Source organism: Pholcus phalangioides, unplaced genomic scaffold (genome assembly GCF_987345545.1).
Source record: "Pholcus phalangioides strain wild (caught in Gottingen) unplaced genomic scaffold, Ppha-v1.0 ptg000015l_1, whole genome shotgun sequence".
In the NCBI taxonomy this organism is placed as follows: domain Eukaryota; kingdom Metazoa; phylum Arthropoda; class Arachnida; order Araneae; family Pholcidae; genus Pholcus; species Pholcus phalangioides.
The window spans coordinates 40,644,810-40,666,325 of NW_028301608.1; the positions used below are offsets into that span (position 1 = coordinate 40,644,810).

The 21,516-nt window shown below is 35.9% G+C and overlaps 1 protein-coding gene across 1 annotated transcript in view; it reads right to left on the bottom strand.

Moving 5' to 3' along the window:
• The window catches only part of LOC149076023 (uncharacterized), a 50,191-nt gene extending 29,265 nt beyond the window's left edge, over window positions 1-20,926 (bottom strand). Inside the window, exon 1 of the mRNA XM_089243545.1 lies at window positions 20,623-20,926. The gene's annotated coding sequence lies outside the window, so the exon portion shown is untranslated. The remainder of the gene's footprint in view (window positions 1-20,622) is intronic.
• Window positions 20,927-21,516: the final 590 nt, after the last annotated feature.

Consider the following 21,516-nt stretch of genomic DNA (forward strand, 5'->3'; position numbering starts at 1 on the left):
CATTTTCAGATGACTTAAGTGACCAGCGGTGCTGCTCCAGATCCTTTAAGCCGTACACGCCACATTTTCAGATCTTTCAAGTGATCTGGAGTGCTGTTTCAGATCACTGAACTGTCTTACGGCACATTTCTGGACCACTTAAGTGGCCCACGACATATTTACTGATCACTTGACTGACAAGCAGCACCGTTCCAGATTCCTCAAGCTGCCAGCGGCTCATTTTCAAGTGAGTGCTTGATTTGGTGAACTGCGGCACTGATCAGATCACTGGAATACCTTACTCACATTTCTAGATCACATAAGTGGCCCGTGACATATTTACGGATAACTTAAGTGACCCGTGGCACATTTACAGGTCACGTAAGTGACATGCAGTGCTGTTTCAGATCACTTAAGTAAGTGGCCCGCTACTCGTTCTCAAACCAATGAAGTGGCTCGCAGTGTCCTAAACATTGAGCGCCCTTGTTCTACATCAGGGGGTCTTCAGCCTTTCAGGCAAGGAGGGCCAAATCGAAACTTCCCAGGAAGCCCGCGGGTCACCAACTCATGTGATTTAGTGACATCTTAATAGAAGGGGCAAATGGAGTCCCGAGTTTAATAGGGACAAAAATATATATAACTGAAGATCTTCATTTATTCTAAAATTATTTCTTTTATCAATTATCACTTTTGTGATTAGCTCTGAAATAATTTTTCCCTAATTCTGAAAAGCTTTTGATTAATGTTGATTAATGACTGATCAAATTAATTCTTTCAAAAATTATGTAAATTACTCTTTTATTGACGGTGAAATAATTTCTATCAGAAATTACGAAATAATTTCTCCCATCGATTCATAAATTATTTTTTAAACTAATTCTGAAATTATTTATTTCAAAAATTCAAGTTATTTCTTTCAGTAATTCTGGAATTATTTCTTTCATTAACTCTGAGTTTTCATCAATTTGTTCCAGAATTATTCTTTCATTTATCATGAAATTATTTCTTTCATTTTTATTCTGGAAAATTCTTTCATTTCCTCCAGAATTATCTCTTATTCCGAATCATTTCTTTCATTTATTCTGAAAAATTATTTCTTTCATTTATTCTGAAAAATTATTTTTCATTTATTCTGAAAAATTATTTCTTTCATTTATTCTGAAAAATTATTTCTTTCATTTATTCTGAAAAATTATTTCTTTCATTTATTCTGAAAAATTATTTCCTTCATTTCTTCTAGAATTATCTGTTTCATGAATTCCGAAATTATTTCTTTCATTAATTCTCAAATTATTTTTTTCATTTTAATTCCAAAACCATTTCTTTCCTTAATCCTAGAATCAAATGATTTTCAATGTTTTCAATCACTTTCTGACTTTGATCAGAAAGCTCCGATAGCCCAATGCGGCCTGAGTGGGGCCATGCGTTGAGGAACCCTGTTTGTTCTGCATCACATAATATAAAAATTAAATGTTTGTTTAAATTGCCTTACGGGTCAAAAAAAGATCGTCTAACGGATCAGATCGGCCCAAGATCAGCAGTTTAAGATCACGTGTCGTGAAAATACATTAACATAAAAGATATTTTAAAAACTGTGTAATTTATATTCATTCAGAAATTCAGGTATAGATTCTTTATAACTCCAACGCACGTTTTTCCAGAAATACTCGGTAAAATTTAGTCGAAATTCAACTCTTTTTTTTCGTAATTCAACATTGAAACAACTTTGTTTTTGCCATTTTGAATGAATTTCCAAACGCTTCATTGATCATAGTTTGGCCTTCACCGGTAGTTTGCTCGGCCTTTTTTTTTTCTAAATTTTTTAAATATTTTTTCTGTCTGTTGAGTAGCAAAATGATTGTCATTCGAACTGAGATTCGTATTCAGCGGTAACAGATCATTTATTCAGTAATTTCATGTTGAAATTTGGAAATAGGCAAGCTCTTGGAACACGTCTATCGCAATAATGAACGCGTTTCCTGCGAAATTTGCAAGAGGAAAAAAAGAAATCCTTTTTCATTTTTATGAGTAAAAAATTTCTTTCGAGAGTGGTTTTTTCTCATAATACTGTAATTCTACTTGCAGTCGCTTAGAATATAGCCACTGGAATAATCCAGGCCGAATCATTATCCCCCATTAATGACCAGTGTGACGTCAGTGTTATCGCCGCAGCCAATAAGGGGCCGTTCAAGTATTACGTCATCATCGATGGGGGTTTCCGATTTGTTGACTTTTGATGACAAGGGGGAAGGCGTGGGGGGTTTGGATAATACTTACGTCATCAACCACCTTTCAAAATATGAAATATTTTTAATGGCATCTTACTCGATGCGCCAAAACCGAGAAAAACCTTTCGATAGTTTGTGGGCACTTGAAGTAGCATCCCTCCTCCCCACTGATAAGTGACCTAGACCTACAGTGCCACTTTAGTGATCTCTAAATGTTTCGCGGATCCAAGTGATCTGGAAACGTGTCCGGGCCGCTTAAGTGCTCCAGAACTATGCCACGCATCACTCAAGTGATCCGTAATTATATGCCGCGGATCACACACTTAAATAATCTGAGCATGTGCCGCGAGTAACTTGAGTGACGTAGAACCACACTTGGGACCGCTTACGTGTTCTAAAAGTATGCCACATATCACTCAAGGGATCACTAAATGTGTCACGGATCGCTTAAGTTTTCTGGAATTGTATCACGGGGAATTTAAGCGATCTGTAAATGTACCGCTTAGTTCATTTTTACAAAATTAGGTTTGAAGAGGGCAGGCCGCATCACATAACCCCCAGGGCCAAATTTCGTCCGCGGGCCAAGGGCCTTTATGTGATTTATCATTATATGGCTTATATATAGAGGGTGGGTCGAAATGAATATATTAAGGACAAATTTTGAATTCATAGCCTTCAAATAATATTGAAATTAACAGAAATTGATTATAATAACATATAAAGGTATTTTCTTCTGAAATTTCAATTAAAAAATTTTTTTTGCATTAAAAAAATAAATTTTTGATCGTCGGGGGGGGGGCACCCTCTCCCCCCCGTGTGCGTCTCTGATCCCACCAATATGCGTTAGGATTCAGAGGGGCAAAACTGATGACGAAATTTTGCTAACGCGGGGGGGGGGGGGTCAAAAATGGCTAAAAATTTGCTTACGTAATACTGTACTTGAACGGTCCGTAAGTGTTCTCTGTGCCGTTTTTTTAACGATTAGAGGTCACTTTGAGCGGGAAATTGTCTTTTTCATTCTCAATGAGCCTTCTAGGGCACTGCTTCTCAACCACTGGGCCGCGGCCCAGTACCGGGGTGTGAGTGATTCCCTATTTCATTTTTCCTCATTTATTTTCAGTTACTTGTGTGTATGTGTGTTCCATTCACAAAAAGGAATCAACCGGACCGCGAGCTCCCAAAGATTCACTGATCTGGAGCGTATGCAATCATGTGAGTGACCTAGAGCAGTGTTTCTGAACCGTCGGGCTGCGGCCAGGTACCGAGCCCTGACATCAGTCAAACTGCGCCGTGTATGATTCACTGTTTCATTTTGCCCTAGTTGTTGCTCATCAGTCGTGGGGATGACTGGGCCTTTCACTCACAAAAAAGAAATAAACAGGGCCACGGGCTTCCGAAGGTTGAGAACCATTGCCCTAGAGTATGTAGTGTCAGGAGTTCTCAACCCTTTTCAACAGCGACCCAAAGTTAGCGACAAGACAAGATCAGCTTTGCGACCCATGGGACTGTTTGTTTTTCGAAATTAATGAAACCACTGACGCAATGAGTGCATTTATAACAGAATTGTGAGAAAATTTGTACGACTCTTCTCGAATGCCTTTGCGAATCCAGTTTGGGTCGTAACCCGTCGCATCTCAAGAAACTCTGGTTGTTAGTGCAGTTGAATGACCCATTTAGGAAGCCCCGGCGAATCAAATTTGGGTCATGATTTATGGATCAAGAATCCCTGGCTGTATGTGGATCTGTACGACCCATTTGGAAAGCCCGTGGGGCACAAGTTTAAGACGCGACCCATAGATTAACCCCCCCTCCCACTTTAGGTTCTCTTGCCCTAGGTAGAACCCTGCCTAACAGTGTTTTTCAACAGCGCCCGAGTGGCGTGGTGGGCTGCGTCTACCACCGTGAGAGTTGCCGTCAGGTTCCAGGTTCGAACCGAGGGAAGAATATAGATAACAAGATATTTTACCTATAACTAGGTTGAGGCAACCGCCGGTAAATGGCGCCTTCATTTCCAACCAAACTCGTTAACGGCAGTAAATTGCAATGTAGCGATATAGCCGGAGTTGGTGTGTGGTGAAGTAGTGTTTCTCAACCAATGGCCCCGTGGACCAGAAGTGGTCCATGACGATGGCACAGGTGGTTTGCAGGCAGATTTCATAATTTAATTATAACTGAATGAAACATTGTTCAATTATTGTAGCATATTATTATCAATAACCGCGTGTTCAAATAAAAATTACAACGTCATACTCAGAGCAAACACATTTCATTGAGGAATGGAAATACAAATTGATTTACAAAATTTGAAAGACTAGAAATTATATATATAGGGCTGCGAATACATTAATCGAATTTTAATCGGTCAATTAATCGAATTTTAATCGGTCAATTAATCGAATTTTAATCGGTCAATTAATGGAATTTTAATCGGTCAATTAATCGAATTTTAATCGGTCAATTAATCGAATTTTAATCGGTCAATTAATCGAATTTTAATCGGTCAATTAATCGAATTTTAATCGGTCAATTAATCGAATTTTAATCGAATATATTTTTCGTAACTATATAATATTAATTGATGCTATAAAAAATGTAATCTATTCATTTCACGCACCTATTCACTAAATGTGAACAGGTATAAGAATAGACTAAGGAATTAAGGCTGCCACTTGAAGCAATTTAATACTCGTGTGCTGAACATATTTTACTAGAACCTGGAATTTCTTCATTTGGATCTTGTGGTGTATTTTTTAATCGATTATTTTAGGTTAGTCACTGTGTGATTTCGAAACTACTTTTGATCATACTGTTACTCGTTTTTCTTCAAACTCTTCCTAAATGCTGCTTGTGGGGGGAGAGGAACTGATACTTCTTAGAATACGAACAACCAGCGTTCATAGTGGAGTCAATAAATTTTGGTCTTGCTTTTTCTAAAACTCCCATCAAACTCCATTAGAAAGTGAAATTATCACAATTTTTCGTTGAATGGGCTTGTATTTCCCAATGCCGAAAAAATTTATCAAAATATTGATTAATATGTTTTAAATATGACCACTTATCGAAAATGTTGTAACAATAATTTAGGACATTTAATCAGTTCCGTTAAATAAATAAAATTACTAACTTTTCACTCAAATTTCAATAGAACTTTAATCGGATTAATCGCGAGTCGATTTTCAACTGAAATCTTTAACTGTGATTAACAATTTATCGATTAACTGACCCGATTAATCGAACCAGATCGGACTTGATCACATTAGAAATGCATCCTGATAAAGCCAAATGGAGGAAAAACGAATTCTGCAGTGGAATAATTATACTATGGAATTTAAAGTGGAATCGTATATTTCTTGCTCAAGCTATTCAAATGAATAATTACATTACACTTTTGAAGTTAGGCGAAGAAAAAGAGCAGCATTAATAAAATTAAAAGCTCCCTGAGATTCAAAAATTGAAATGAAGAAAAGATCGTCTTTTTCAATAGTCATATTCTCCCGTTAATTACTTATGGAGCTGAAACGTGGAATTCAACGAAAAAGGAATAAAGACTGGAGTCAGCTCTATGCTATAGACTCTATAGCATGTTTAGTCTTTGCACACATTGTCGTGCCGACATTGCACATCCGACGCTCTATACTATAGAGCCTATAGAGCGTCAGACGTACAGATTCCCTTATAGCCAGGAATTGAGGAGCTACGGATTATGACCCAAACTTGATTCATAGGCAGTGCCGTCTTAATGCAAGGGGCCCACCCGTGGATGGCTCAGGGTGTCTCTATAGAATAGGTAGGCTTCACAGAACTGATATCTGGTTGAAATGTTAGAGAGTTATCATGTCAATTTGCCTGGTAGGTCCTCAGAAAAATCACTTGGCCCGGGGGTATCTATGATGCGCAGACCTCACGGCCCTGTGTACAAGAATTTGTGAGATGGGTCGTACAAATCCACTAACAGACAGGGGATTCTTGAGCTATTGATCATGGCCCAAACTTGATTCACAGAGGATTCCTAGATGAGTCGTACAGAGCCATTTACAGTCTATTATAAATGCACTGCGTAACTGGTTTCATTAATTTCGTAGAACAAAACAGTCCCATGGGTCGCAAGGCTGATGTTGTTCATTTTGGAACGTGACTAAAAAAAGTTAGGAATCCCTGAATTAGCTCATCGCAGTGAATAGATAACTCATCCCCACGAAAAGATAAAGCTCGGGGTTCAAATGCCAATAACTCATCTACCGGCTGGCAGCAACAATGCTATTCAACAAATGGATATCTCATTCTCAATCTTGAGTGAGATCTTACAATGCGCTTCGGTAGTATTGAAACGTCTATTGAAGACCATTCGAATAGCAGATTTCACTCCGGTAAGACGCGTTCGCGTCTGGTTTCCAAGGAAAGGCCTCTCTTTGAGGTCTAACATAGACTGAAGTAAGTATAGCAGTTTCTTGGGCTTGGGATTGACATGGTTAGGTAGCTTTGGGAGGATTTCCCAATGTTTTTTCGGTTGACGTTTTTGTGGTTCGATTGTCTTCCTCCCTGTTAGATGGGGCTCAGCTCTGAGGATCAGCGAGGTACCGAGTATCTTCACCTCCTGGCTGGTTGAGTCGAGAACCTTTTGTGTTCTCGAATATCTCTCGCATCATTGGAAGTGAGTTGCTCAGCCACTTACTCTTAACATCGTCGTGGCAATGGTAACACGGGCTAGTGTCTTCTAGTCACTGTGCCAGTTGGTGCCGGGTTTTGAGGTGGTGGGTTTACTGACCCCAGAGCTGAGTTCAAATTTTTTAATTCAAAACTATGCACATTTAAAATACGAGATTCCGTAGCCGAGGAAGGTTACAAATCTGCTTAATGTACCGGAAGATTTTTGTCCGGGGGGACCGTGACATTCTTTAGACTAGTGGTTATCAACATTTGGAAGCCCACGGATTTTGATTTTCTCTTGTGAGTGAAAAACCGGGTCATACACATGACTGATGGAGGTATAAACAGAAAAAAAAACCGGAGAATATCACTCGCGGCCTGGCTTGGCTGATGTCAGGGCCTGGTGGTTGAGAAACACTGGTTTGGACGGCCCTGTATGCAGGATGACTTGTAAGTTCTAATTCGGCCTTTATCACATCAACCGTTCATAGGAGAGGAATTGTTCAAATTTTAAAAAATACTCAAAAAAGCATTCAAAAATCACATTGCACCATTTTTGAGAGTGAAAATACAGTGTGTCACAAAAAAAAATTAAATTTTTATATGGACACTCTATTTTAAAAGCAATCAGAAAGTTGTTGTCCTGTCTCTTCTTAGGCTAACGAAGAAAAATCACGTTCTTAAGTGTAATATTCATAGAGATATTTGAATCCAAAAAGTTGGGAAAAAACAGCGTAAACTAACGGACAACGCTCCTTTCCCTCATTTATGCTGTTCTTAGCCAACTTTTCTCTGATTTTGAACTCAAATATCTCGGTGAATAATGTTGCGCTTAGAAACATTATATATATATTTTGGCTCCAGAAGAGATAAGGCAACACCTTTGTAATTGGGTTCTTTATGACATAGTGATCATATGAAAATTTAGATTTTTTTTATTTTGTGACACCTTGTATTTTCACTTTCAAAACTGTGCGGAGTGATTTTTGAACACATTTTGAGCATTTTTTTAAACTGGAACCATACCTCTACGATGGACGGGACAGTTGGCGAGATAAAAGTCGAATTTGGACTTACAAGACACCCTGTATAAACTGGTTTAATTAACGCTCGCCGGAGATGCATAAAATAAAATGATATGATTTCATTGAAACTGAAGTTATTTCTCATTGTAATTGCTATCAAAGTCCTACGGTTTGTTGTGAAATACGAAAAGGGTAGCAAAGTTCTTTAATGCATGGTCCATGAGCCACATTCTTCCCTTAGAGCTTTTTTGTCGTGGCCCGCAGATCATTTTCAGAAAATGATTAAAGACATTTCAAAAACGATTAATTCTAGAATTGATAGAAATAATCTTCGAATTGATAAAAGAGATAGAGATTACGTCAACGGTCTTCAATGTATTTTCCTATGTATTAACGGTCACTCACCGTTAGCGGACACTTTTTTGGGTCCCAAGGGAATTCTTTGCTATTCGGAGGTTCTGTTGTACATGGAAATGTGATTTGTACTTGTGACGTCAAATGGTGCGATAATGTCTGATAGGGATCGTTTCCTATAAATCGGGGCTTCAAGGCTTCTGTCTATTAACCTATGGGTCCAGACTTGAGTCACATGACCTTCCGAGATGGGTCATACACATCCATTTAGATCCAGGGAATCTTGAGCTTTGGGGGTCCCACAATTGATTCACAGAGGCTTCGAGATATATAAACCCACTATGATCCAATAAAATGATAAGTTGTTATACATAAATCCACTTATTGCATCACTGGTGTCACTAATTTAGAAAAACAAACAGTCCCGTGGGCCACGAAGCTGATTTTTTTGTTGATTTTGGCTCACGGATGAAAAACGTCAAGAACCCCTGATCTAGGTAATCTAGGTGATTTTAAGTTTTTAGGGCATAAATGCATTTTTTATGGAGCATTCTGTCATATCCATTCCGACGTATTTTTGGGTTTTATTTCATAAAAATCCTAGCTCCTCATAAGAAGTTTCGATAGCTTATCATCTTTATTCACGACTTTAGTAAAAATTACAAATTCAAATACGCTTCGCTGAGAAAAAAAACGAACAATTGCGGAGACGGAAAAAACGGATGTCTCAAACGGGACACATGATTAGACCACTCATGACTTAAGTTGGTGGTACGTGGAATTGTTGCATACATTTTACTGGTCGTTGAGTTCAGAAAGGTTGAGAAACGCTGACCTATAGAATTATCCTTGTAAAAAAAAATAAGTTTTCAATAAACAAAAAGAGTTATTACGTCAAATAAAAGTATTTTACGAGTATTCTTGAATAATAATGAAATATACGGGATATTTTGCTCTGTGCGTTCACCATTATTTGTTTTGTATCAAATTGGTGGACAAGTGATTGAAACTAACGTAAAGTTCAATGAAAAATCACCGAAATGTGACCAAAGTAATAAAGTATGTAATTATCCAATTATCTTTGTTCCCTACAACAACAAAAATTATGGTAATACAGTATTAGCAGAAAAGAAGACGTTTCTCGTGATTTTCTTACGTTCGAATATTTCTCGAACATTCCTCGGCGTGTTTGTTGTCACGTACGCTATTATTTGAGCTTGTCACCAACTTGACTGACCGAACCGGTTTCAAGTGGGTATTGAAAATAATGTTCTTTCACTGGTAAAAGAAAATAATTCCTCTAATTTATTTTTCCCTGTCTGGTATCGTTGAGCATTTGATGTGAGCAATTGCTCGCCCATCGGCAAAAAACTTGTTTTCGAAAATCTGTTTAATTTTTTTTTTTACTATTAGCTAAATTTCAATTGTGCTGAGTTGTGTGTATTAACGGGAAAGAATAAAAATTTACAGAAAACAAAGAAATACACGTGAAAAATGAATTTGATTTATATTTTCTTATTAGTGGATTGATTCGAAGCTCGAAGGGACAGCGAAAAAAGTTTGAATTATTCGAAATTCGAATTGTTCAATTAATCTTTACTTGTTCCGCAAAATGACTATTACAGTCGATCCCGCTTATAACGTTTTTAAAGGGGCGCGGTAGCCCAGGTCGATAAGATACTCGCCTAAATTACCAAAGCATGTTTAGAGGTGTCGCGAGTTCGATACCCGGCTCGTCCTTGCCAGAAAAAAACTTGCCTGACACAGGGGTACCACAGAAACGGCGACATGACCGCAGAAAAAATTGCTACCGCAGGGAGTTCCCCCATCGAGAGATTAGCGCACCGACCTCTCGATGAGTATAAAAAACAAGCCTTCCGTTCGGAATCGGCAATAAATTGTAGGTCCCGGTCTAATTAGCCCTCGTGTGCAGAAAATGACCGTGGTGCAACAAAAATGATCAAACGTTTCTAAAGAAATCGTAACTAAAAACGTTATAAGCGGGAAATGTCTATAAGAATTATAAGACATAGTTCTACACCGACTATAGCTTTTTATGTAATTTTTAATTTATTAACGAGCATTACGGTACACACACAGATTTAATAAAATGCAATTATTTGTTATTCGATTAAATATTTACGTGTATACGGGATATTGTTTGCAGGGGAAAAAAACAAGAAATAGAAAGAAAAAATGAAATCTCTTCACATTTTGATTGATGTACAAAATGTGAAGAGAGACACATTCAGACATGACCTGGTCATGTCTGAATCCAGATCATAACCTGGGTTTTCTTTATCAAAAAATCCATCATAGATGATTGATTTTTTCCTCTTGCTAAAGTTAAACTACAACAGTCAAGAGTTTCTGTAAAATTTGGATAACATCACACGGCATATTATCTTGCCTTTCCACGAAATATCGAAAAGTTTCGTCCTTCAATTACTTCTGCAGACGTTGCAACTTGTGGTGACTGTGGTTATCATCTATACAAATTTAATAATTTTTATTTTCTTCCTCTAAACTTGCGAGATTTTCTTTTGAACTTGCTCTGGGACATTTTTTGGCTCGAACTGTGCTAGGCAAAATCCAACGCTGTTACTGCTTCATTTTCCGAAATTTCAAAAATCATGAAAACATCGCATTGGCTGTTCTGTAAAGAATTAAATTTCAAGAACTGCAGTTGGGAAATCCGATTTTTCCTATCTGAAAAAGCCACTTTTAAATGCTACTTGATGCTGGTGTCTGATAATCTGTCAAATTGTTTGCTTTGCGTCCACGTCACACTTTTGCGGATAGATTCAGAAGGGGATGAGAAAGATTGAAGTTTATTCCTTTGTTATATGCAGTCATCTATAACACCACTATGAGAAGATTATTTTTTTTTAAATCGATATAATGCGACAAATTTGAATTGGACACAAAGCAAAAAACTAACTTCTTCCGAAAACCTTTTCTAGTTCTTATCTGTTAGTCTTCCTATTCAGAGACATAACAATAGCTCTGGCTAACGAAGATTGAACAAATGGTCGAGAAAAGCAACGTCTGACTGCTTGTGAGGATTTTCCCCCAAATGTCTGAATTTTTTCATATTAAAATCATGATTTTTCCCCTCCAACAAACTCGAATTTATCCAGTTCACCTGTACATAATTTTTTTTTAACTGTAATTAAGACTTACGAACTGTTCAATGTTATGAAAAAATATTCACAGCCAATATCTTCAATTCTATATTCCCATTTGTCTCGTTCAGTAGTTCTGTAATTTACAACGGAATCTACAAGGTTTGAACGGGACAGAATGAACACGTCAGCACGAACCAGCGAATGGGATCATGCAATAAGTGAAAATCAAATACTTGTATTTCATCGCTGTAGTTAGGTTAAAAAAAGAAAGAAAAGGAGAGCCTTTTTCGCAAAAAGGATTATGGAGGAATACAGGGTGATTCTAATTTCATGGAACAAACTTTAAGACGTGGTATATGACTTCTAACCAAGCATTTTTGGTCATAGAAAGTGCGGTCGAATCGCAATGGCAAAGGCAGTAGAGGGTGTTTTTAGAGAGTGCACAACAGCACTTCACCAAAAGCAAATATCATATTTTTATGATGAATTTGCTGCAATAAGTGCAATCAATCATTCGGAGGTGCAGGGTATTTCAATGTAGTAGGTCTTTTCATGGTGCAACCTGTGTAACGTAAATTCTACAACAAGTCATTGTATTCCTTGATCATTGTTTGGAACAGCATAAACTTTAAATGGTCCATACACCAATAAAAAAACGAACATCAATCCAGTCCGAAGGTGCATATGCACCCTCGAATGGTTGATAGCACATATCGCATCAAATCCGTCGGAAATAGGTAATGGTTTTTGGTGAAATGCTGTAATGATTGTAATGTATATTTTGTAATGTATCCTTTTTTATGAATAAGTTGCCAGAGGTATCCAGTCCGTGTGGACAATGAGCCGATATTGCCATATGGCGATGTGGCCTGGGTATCTTTCGGTTTGACGGTGCAATGCTATTGAACACTGTCTAAAAACACCCTCTACCACCTTTGCTATTGCTACTTTGACAGCACATTCTATGATCAAAAATGCTTGTTTGTTTTATGTCTTACATCACCTCTTAAAATTTGTCCATGGATTTGGAATCACTCTGTATATCACGTAAAACATAGCCTACTATTAAAGAAATGCTACAGTATTATCCTATTTCATGGAGGTGATGTTCATAGTTTGTATAGCATAAAGGGTTTCATTAAAAGCCAACCTACAACAGAATCACCAATGAACCAATCGTGATAATGCTACGTTGTGAATAACCGCACGTCCAACAACCTCATTATTCGGTTCATTTACTGCTTGCTAATGTCGTTACCAAAGTAGACAACTTTACTTACGGGACAATTAGGACAGACACATTATCTTTCTTCATAATAAGACTAAAACGGGAAAGCTTTTTCCTTCAAACAAAAAATCTTAACATAGCATAGGTTAACACCTACGCTCTTTCGAAAAATATTTCAGTCTCTAACATTTATCCGAAGTTATATTAATTAAATCAATTGAATATTTATTGGAATATCCGCCGCAGTACTTACGTTTTTAAAAACATAATTTTACAGGCCTGCGGTGCTTACGGAAGCGCATGCGCTTTTTTTGTTTTACAAAAAACACATAAAAAATAAATATTCTAAACATCATGGAATGACTTTGAAATTCCAATTTAGTTTCATTTTAAATAATGTTCAGACTTTATTCAAGGTATTTAGCAAACATTTTGTACTTTGTTTTCAGAAATAATCACAAATACGCATTAGTTAAATATAATTTTTCCCCCCAGGACAAGTGCGGTGTTTGAACAGTTTTCTACTTTTTTTTTCAGACTGGAACGTATTCAGGGAAATACGTTAGTTCAGTTTTCATTTTGCATGACATTCACGTGATATTTGTATTACAAAAAAAAAAAGATTTAAAATGTACGAATTGTTCCGCATTAGAGGCAGGCGTTTTCAACCGGTGTGCCACGGCACACTGATGTGCCGTAAGAGGATCGTAGGTGTGCCATGACAGTTTTTAAAAGAAATTGACTAAATTATTTCTAAATGAGCCCAAACATCATTTTATAACATAATTTTGTTTCAGAATATTGTCTTTTTATTACAATTTAGCTGTAAATTGTTTTGCCGGGTTAACAATTTAAATCATTAAAACTGTATTTTTTTAAACCTCAATTCAATTGTGTCGCAAAAGTTCAGCCGTAACACTTCAAGTGTGCCGCGAGATAAGAAAAGTTGAAAAAACAATGACTTTTGGAGTTTCCACACTTGCTGAAGTTGCTTCCCTGAGCATGCCAAAAGTTGCCCCCCCCCCCTCCCCACACCTACTTCTAACAATAAAATGCTTTGAAAGAAAAACCTTTATAACTGGATAAATTAAAAAAAAAAAAAGCTTAAACTTTCGGGTCTCCTCTCAACGATTCTGTTCCTTAACGTTTGATAATTTAATAATTCAATAATTTTCCTTAACGTTTCCGGCATTGAAAACCCACCACGTATTAAATCTATAAATGTTTTGCATTTTTCCACAAATTGGAATCCAGAACAATTGAAAGGCTAGTGTTTTTTTAATAAATCATTAATCTCCCATTTTTTTCCATAATTATTCTCCAACAGAATCTCTTATATCTTAAAAATTATCTCCATCTATTATAGCAATCATGATCAGAAAAGGGAACAGACCTACGTCACAAAGACGTCACAGACCTACGTTAACCAATAATTACAACATTTGATACTATCTCCGTGAGGCCATCAAGTCCATTCCAGCAGTTTGATCAACCTTTCTTCTCCTATACAGTAGGCCCTGCTTAATCGGATATCAACGATTCCAGCACGCGATATCCGATTCTACAGGGAACAATTCAATTGTCATTTTACAACGTCAGTAAATAGTATTTATCGAGTTAGTACATTATATTAGTTTGTATATTGAAAACTGATAAAGGATCAATATTACGTCAAAAATGCAATTAAAATTAAACTTCAATGATCACAAGACTTTTACTTTTCAGCAGGAAAGTTAGCGCTCTCTATTGGGTCAACAGAGAACAAAAATAAAATAATTAAATGTACGTACAGTATCAAAGACAACTTGCATACATGGAGGCCAGTACCTACTTCAAATGTTGTTGTCTTTTTAATCTTATATATACAACTTAGTGTAATACATTTTCCATTAGTTTTAAATATTTTCATTCTATAGAAATATTATGTGCATAGTGGTTGATGTGTATTGACAGTTTACGTGTGAAGCCTTATCGATTAAGCATGGAAAAGTCGGAACTACCATATTAAGTGGGATCATTGTCTCTATGGGAAACTTTTGGTGCCGGAGGACAGAGCTGTAACCAGGGGGGGGGAGGCAACTGCTCGGGGTGGCAAAATTTAGGGGGTGACAGTTTATAGTGGGAACAAAGAGCACCGTTACAAAATTATATAATTTTATGGATGTAGGAGCGACACACAAAGTAATGTTTAACTCGGGCGTGTGCATGGCCCCCACATGGGGTAGGCTGACAAGGCTCGAGCCCTGGGGCCTGGGATAATTTTTTCATAATTTTTGTTTTTTCACGCTATAAATTCATCATAAAGGGGCCCGTGAAAGTCTGGTCGGGGGGCCTGCTTCAGGATGTGGGGCCATGGGCGGCTGCATTATGTTTGTCACGGGCGGCAAAAATCCTAGTTACGGCCCTGCCGGAGGATTTCACCTGTTTTAGTGGGGCCGACTGTATGTGCTAAAAAAATCTTAGTACGAACGTGAAAATTTTTAGTACGAACAGAATATTTTCCAAAACGGACAGCGTATCTTTTCAAGGGTGTTTTGCGTAAATGGAGAGGCTGCATATATAACCATAAAGAGATATAACAAATCTCTCTCTCTTTCTTCTTTTTAAGAGAGGCTGTTCTGGAATCACAATCGTGAAACTGTTCTTTAAAAGAACAAATATTTGAGAGCGTCTATTTTGTTTGGCATGTTTTTCAAGAGCCATTTCCTGGTTTATCTCTTATTTCTTTTTTTTTCTCTCTCATGTAGCAATACGAGGAAGACGATAAATGCCATTTTTATTTTGAACGAACCCGTGATATTTCATTTCATTTTTTTTGTTTTCCTACTCAAAAATGAGAAGAGAAGTATTTAAAGAGATTCGTGTTCTAGGTCTTTCTTGAAAAGACTGTTAAAAAGGTTTTTGTTCTGCACTTGTATTTTCGATTGAGGGGAAAAATATTCACAATTTACATGCAGACAATCGACTGATTTTATCATAAAGCAATAATAGTTGGAAGAAGAAAAAAACCTTCAATAGCAAAACATGGCGAGAGGCAAATAACGGAATCATGTGAATGCATTGTAAAGAAATTATTCTCAATAAGTGAGCAATTTAGTTATATACAGAGAGACGTGCTCGTGCGCGATAGAAAAGATATCATTGTTTTCTGAAATTGTTATCCTTTGAAGTACAAATGAAAACATAGTGGCTGAAGCATCCCTTAAATCAGAGGCTCTCAAACTGTGTACCGCGGCGTCCCGGTGAGCCGCCAAAACTTTTGTCTGGAACGCCACGGAGCGACGGTGGGAGCCGTGGATAAGCGTTGATTAGGGAAAGGGCGAAGCGGATAGAAAAAAGATTGAGAACTTTCCAAAATCAATTCATAAAATGTTTTATATTAATACTGTTCATTATAATAACACGTACGTAGAACTCAGTACAATGCCATTCCTGGGGACCGAATAAAAATGATTTTATAGTGGGATGACTTGATAGCGTGTAAGTCCAATTTGCTATTTATGCTGTTAGGGATCTTGAAAAACTGAACGTTAAACGGGTGATAATACGTGATCCGTAAATTTCGTCCCTGGACCGAGTGAGTGATAGAGTGAGTAAGTGACTGACTGTATGAGTGGCCAAGTGAGTGTGAGATTTACTGCATGAATGAGTGGCCAAGTGAGTGTGAGATTTACTGCATGAATGAGTGACTGTATGAGCGAATGAGTGGCCAAATGAGTGACTGTATAGGTGAAGGAATGACCATAAGATGATGAAGTGTGTGACCAAATGAGTGGGTGAGTGACCGTATGATTAAGTGATTGTAAGGGTGAGTGAATGACCATTTGAGTGACCAAGTGAATAATCAAATTAGTGACCGTATTGAGTTACCAAGTGAGTGATTAAGTTGGTGACCGTGTAAGTAACCAAGTGAGGGACTGTTTTTTGTGTTCAAGTTGGTGACCGTATGAGTGACCTCACTAACTCATACGGTCACTCACCCCTTTAATTGGTCATTCATACAGTCACTCACGCACGCATTTACTTGGTCACTAACCCACTCACTTGGCCACCCATACAGTCATTTACTTGGTCACTGACACGTCAGGGCTAGCGAATTGTCAGGGGTGAAATTTCCGGGAGCGAAATGTCGGAGGTGAAATTTCCGTAAACCGGTAATGAATAGCACAGGTGTTGAGGTGTTGCCTTTTCAAGGAAAAACTGACCAAGCATGGAAATTAGTTGAAAATATTTGATTTGTAGCACACATTTTGTGCAATGGTCTGTCTCTCATGGTATTTATAACACTCGTACTTAAGTTTCAAAAAGTGAGCTCTAACACATAACTCTGTCTTAAGCGCTCTGAGTTAGGTCATTTTAGTTATGAAGCTCCCCAAAGCTCGAAAGCCGTTAATGTGCACATTACCTAGCTAATCTGCAGATTAACTGATTTGATACCTAGATGATCTGTAGAATAACTGCTTTCTTCACTTTACCGGTAACATATAAACAAGATTAACTTATGTGATTCCGAATCGGTACTTTATAGAAATAATATTTTGACGTTCGTAGCATTCACTGGGTGTAATTGAAACTATGAATTCAATGCCAAGCGTATTTAAAAGAACCTGAATCTAAATCTTTGCGAAAAAGAATCCATGCGAAATAAAAATATTTCTGACCCTCCCAGCCACATATTATAAACGGCGAAATGAGGTAAACAGTCTATTTCACCTTAAAAGAAAAAAAAATCCATCATAACTCCACATAATAATAGTGGATAGAGACGAGTAAAATATCATAATACCGCGCATGACTTCGTCGACATAGAGAACTTTTCCGAGATTTCAAAATAAAGTATTTTGTATTCAAAAAAAGCCTCCAAGCATGGCGATGAAACGTTGTTGTTGAAAGGTAACCGACTCAATTCGTGTGGTATTCTCACACACGTCTATGTAAATATTTTAGAAAGCTATTTCTTAGTCACCACCTATTATAACAAAACTGCCACGGTTTGATATTCTAACAATGAAAAAAGTGAATCCTGTCTTCTTTTCTCCCTTAAAATGTCGGATAATACTATCAATCACGCGTATCTAAGTATCATAATCTAACATGTTTTACCTCTTGTTTCAAATCGCATTGCTTGCCCTTTCAACTACTTTATTTTTTTAAACCTACGATGAGTAAAGTATCGCCAAATCAATGAAATGGTCTGGTGGTTTGTCGTTTATTATTGTTACTATTATTCATACATCTTCCATCTTGTCTAGTATGGGGATGAATAAGTCATTATATTATTATAACTTGAACTTCCTATGTCTTCATATAACCTGAAGGTCGTTGAATGATTCGTGGAATCCTTAACTTTCATTCCCGGTATCCGGTAAATTAATAGAAGCAGCGAAAGTTTATAGGATTTCAGTAAATATAGATGCAATTTTTCCAGAGATTTTAGGATTAACGTGGAAAAAATACACGAAATTCTTACTTGAAAAATACAATTTTTTTTTATAGTTTTTTAACTGAAGAAAGTCGTGTAAGAAAATTTTTACAGCATGTAAGATCTAGTATATAAATTAATAATTTACGAAAAATTACAAATATTAATTCTTAAATATAAAAGAATATTAATTAAAAATGCAGTATATGTATTTTCAATGTAAAAGAAAAATGAATAATTTATCCTCTTCGCTCCAAAGGTACACAGATGTTCACCTCATTTTTAACGGTTTTAAATAGTTTTTAACCCTTATAATAGCAATCGCGAGATATCTCATCAAACTTCATCTGCTTTATTTTGGTCATCCCCAAAGAATCTCACGTTCTTAACACGCTTTTATTTCCAATATGACAGTTATAATACGGATCAGAAAAATTTTACATTTTAACATACAATAAGCATAAATCAATTTAAAAAAATACTTTTTAATAGTTTTGGCTCAGGTTTGAAGAGGTTCTACATTTTTGATATATATAAAAGAATATAAATAAATTATTTATATACTGTTTTTACAAAAGAATATTAATTAACAATTTATATATATTTATTATAAAAGAATGTAGACGAATAATTTAAATATTTTTGACGTAAAAGAACATAAATCAATGATTAATACACTTTTGATATAAAAAATATAAAATGATACAATATATTTTTAAATATAAAATAATTTTTGGGTATATATATTATAGCTTTTTTATGTAAACACAACATTATCAATTATAATAATTTATGACTAAACTTATGTAATTTATGAAGTAAGTTATTCGTTTAGATTGGATTTGAAGCAAAAAAAACTGTTACAAAAACGTAAAATTAATTATTTTTTATTATTATGTAAAGTAAGTAAAGTCTTCAAAGAGTTTAGTATTTTATATTATCAAATTATATTTCACTTCCAATAATCAGGGAGAAAACTCCCTTTAATCCACAAAATAAAGCTATAATGTATTTAGATTAAACAAATTAACAATTTTCACGAAATTGGACAAGGAAATAATATTCTAGATATGTATTAAAAATGAAAGTATATAATGGTGATATTTACAACTGCCAAAATTAGTTCTATAACTGCAATAATGTGTTAAATACTATTTGCATCTAAATATTCTATTATTATTAAGCACACCGTTATTAATTATTACTTACGCACCAAGTGATCAATGGTTATATTTGATGATGGGTACACTTTTCTCGGAATGCGAAATATTTTTACTATTTGATGTTTACATATAGTAGAACTTAGATGATTCGAACTTTCAAGAACTTTTAATGCGTTTACTATCTAATTTAATGTTGAAATTTCTTGTTTAATTCGAACTTTTGAATAATTCGAAGTCGGAGGGGAAAAATCATAATTTTTTCATGGAAATACTCTTTTCTCGAAACTATCTTTTTTGTCGAATAAGGAATTTATTCAAACACTTATTGTTCAAATATCTCGATACTTTTTTGCGTCTCAGCACTGAGGTGTTACCGTGTTTTAATAAGAAAATTTCTCATTAAAATTATTTTAAAACATTTTGTGGAACAAAATATGAGTAAATTTTAGTGGTTTTTGAACAAATTGGATGTTGTTGAACTTAAAATTACAATATATATATATAGCCAGCATGAGAAGCCAAGATCATGCACTAGCCCGTCATTTAGAAAAGCACCCCCCCCCCCCCGGCTTTGAAAAATGCAGTAGAAATGGTATATATACAGTCGAATTCCGTTTTAACGAATACCGTTATAGCGAAAATCTCGTTTTAACGAACACTTTTCTTATCCCCGAGATAAGTTTACATAGGAACAATGCAGAAAACAAGGAATTCCTTTATAACGAAGCGATTTCTCCGGTCTCTTGTTCGTAATAACGGGATTCGGCTGTCAATATATATATGTATATAGATATACATTAAGTACATGCTCTTTGCCCCCGCCCTAGAAAAAGTTGAAATGACGCGGCCCTGACCAACCCCTTAATTCTTCTTGCAAATACTCGCGGTAACTCAGAAAATATCATTAGAATTTTAAAAATCTCGCAGCAACCCTGATCCCTGTCATTCTCATGGTCGGTGGTGTTTTAAAGTGCGGTCAGGCTTCTCCAGAGAAGAGGACCCCCCCCCCCCCCACAACCCTTCCCATAATCATCAAAAAAAATTTCATTCTGAATTTATTATTATTTTTATTTTACTTTAATACATATTTCACTTTATTTTGTTGGGGGAAATTCGAGCCATTTCGCGTTAGGTATCAATTAATACCTTACATATACTATACATACCTATATTAATAGGTATATTTTACAGCAGTTAAAAAAATACCCCTGCCCCAAACTCGTCAAGGTGGCCGAAGAACCTGTGACACATCGGTTTGGAATTATTTTACTAAAACAACATATTCGGAATATTTCGTGCCACAACTGTAATTGTAAGTATTCTAAAAACGCAAGATTTGTTTTTTTTTTTTTGGGAGAAAAAATTAATCTTGCGTTATATCAACCATGAGAATTTTGAAATGCATTATTATTATGAAATAAATGAATAAATTAGATGCATAAACTCACCTGTTGCACGTCGCTATGGTAGTTTTAGTTTTACTTTTCACTCGCATAATCAAAACGGCGTGTATGTTGGCGTAATGAAAAGTGTATATCCATGGTTGGCATGTGACAGTTTGTATAGCTGTTAATTTCCTCGCGTTTGGCGATCCAACCAAAGGGGGAAAACCAGAATATACCAAAAGTGAAAAAAAGAACCAGAAATGATGTCAGTGATGACGCCTAAAAGGATATTGACAAAGCTTTTTTTTTTTTTACACAAGAACGAGTTTTCTTTTTTTCCTCTAATATCTTTATCCTAATTGCCTTTAGTTCAACATTTATCCACTGTATGACGCTAGCGTTCATTGGTTATACATATCAATGTATTTTTCCATAGTTTTATTTACAAACAGAAAATTCATGTAATAGTTTCTAGTTTCTTTTTTTTTCTCGATTTATTGCCACGAACATATGAATAATGGAATTAAAAAAATTAAGTAATGGAATTAATGAATGAAACTTGATATTTATATATCGGTGAGTTTGTACCGCCATCTATACGCTATAATTTAAACTATTGATATTTTCACTTATGAAACTTATACAGTAATATGAACTGAAAAATATAGCAGTGATTGTGAGAATTTTTTGAAGAAAAACAAATAATAAAAAAAAACTTGCATGATTATACTAACTGTTTTTTTATATTAAAAAATTTTTTTATTAATAAGTGATTGCTTTCAATTTTTCGAGCATTACAAGGAGGAGTCAGCATCTAGTTGATTGGCATGGCAGTAAGATCGTTAGCTGCTGTGCTAAAGGAAAAGCAACGACATCGAGTTGACTTGTCAATCGCAAGTAACTATAATACTCCTGGTAGGGGCATGGTTTCCCCCCCCCCTCCTGTATGACTTTATT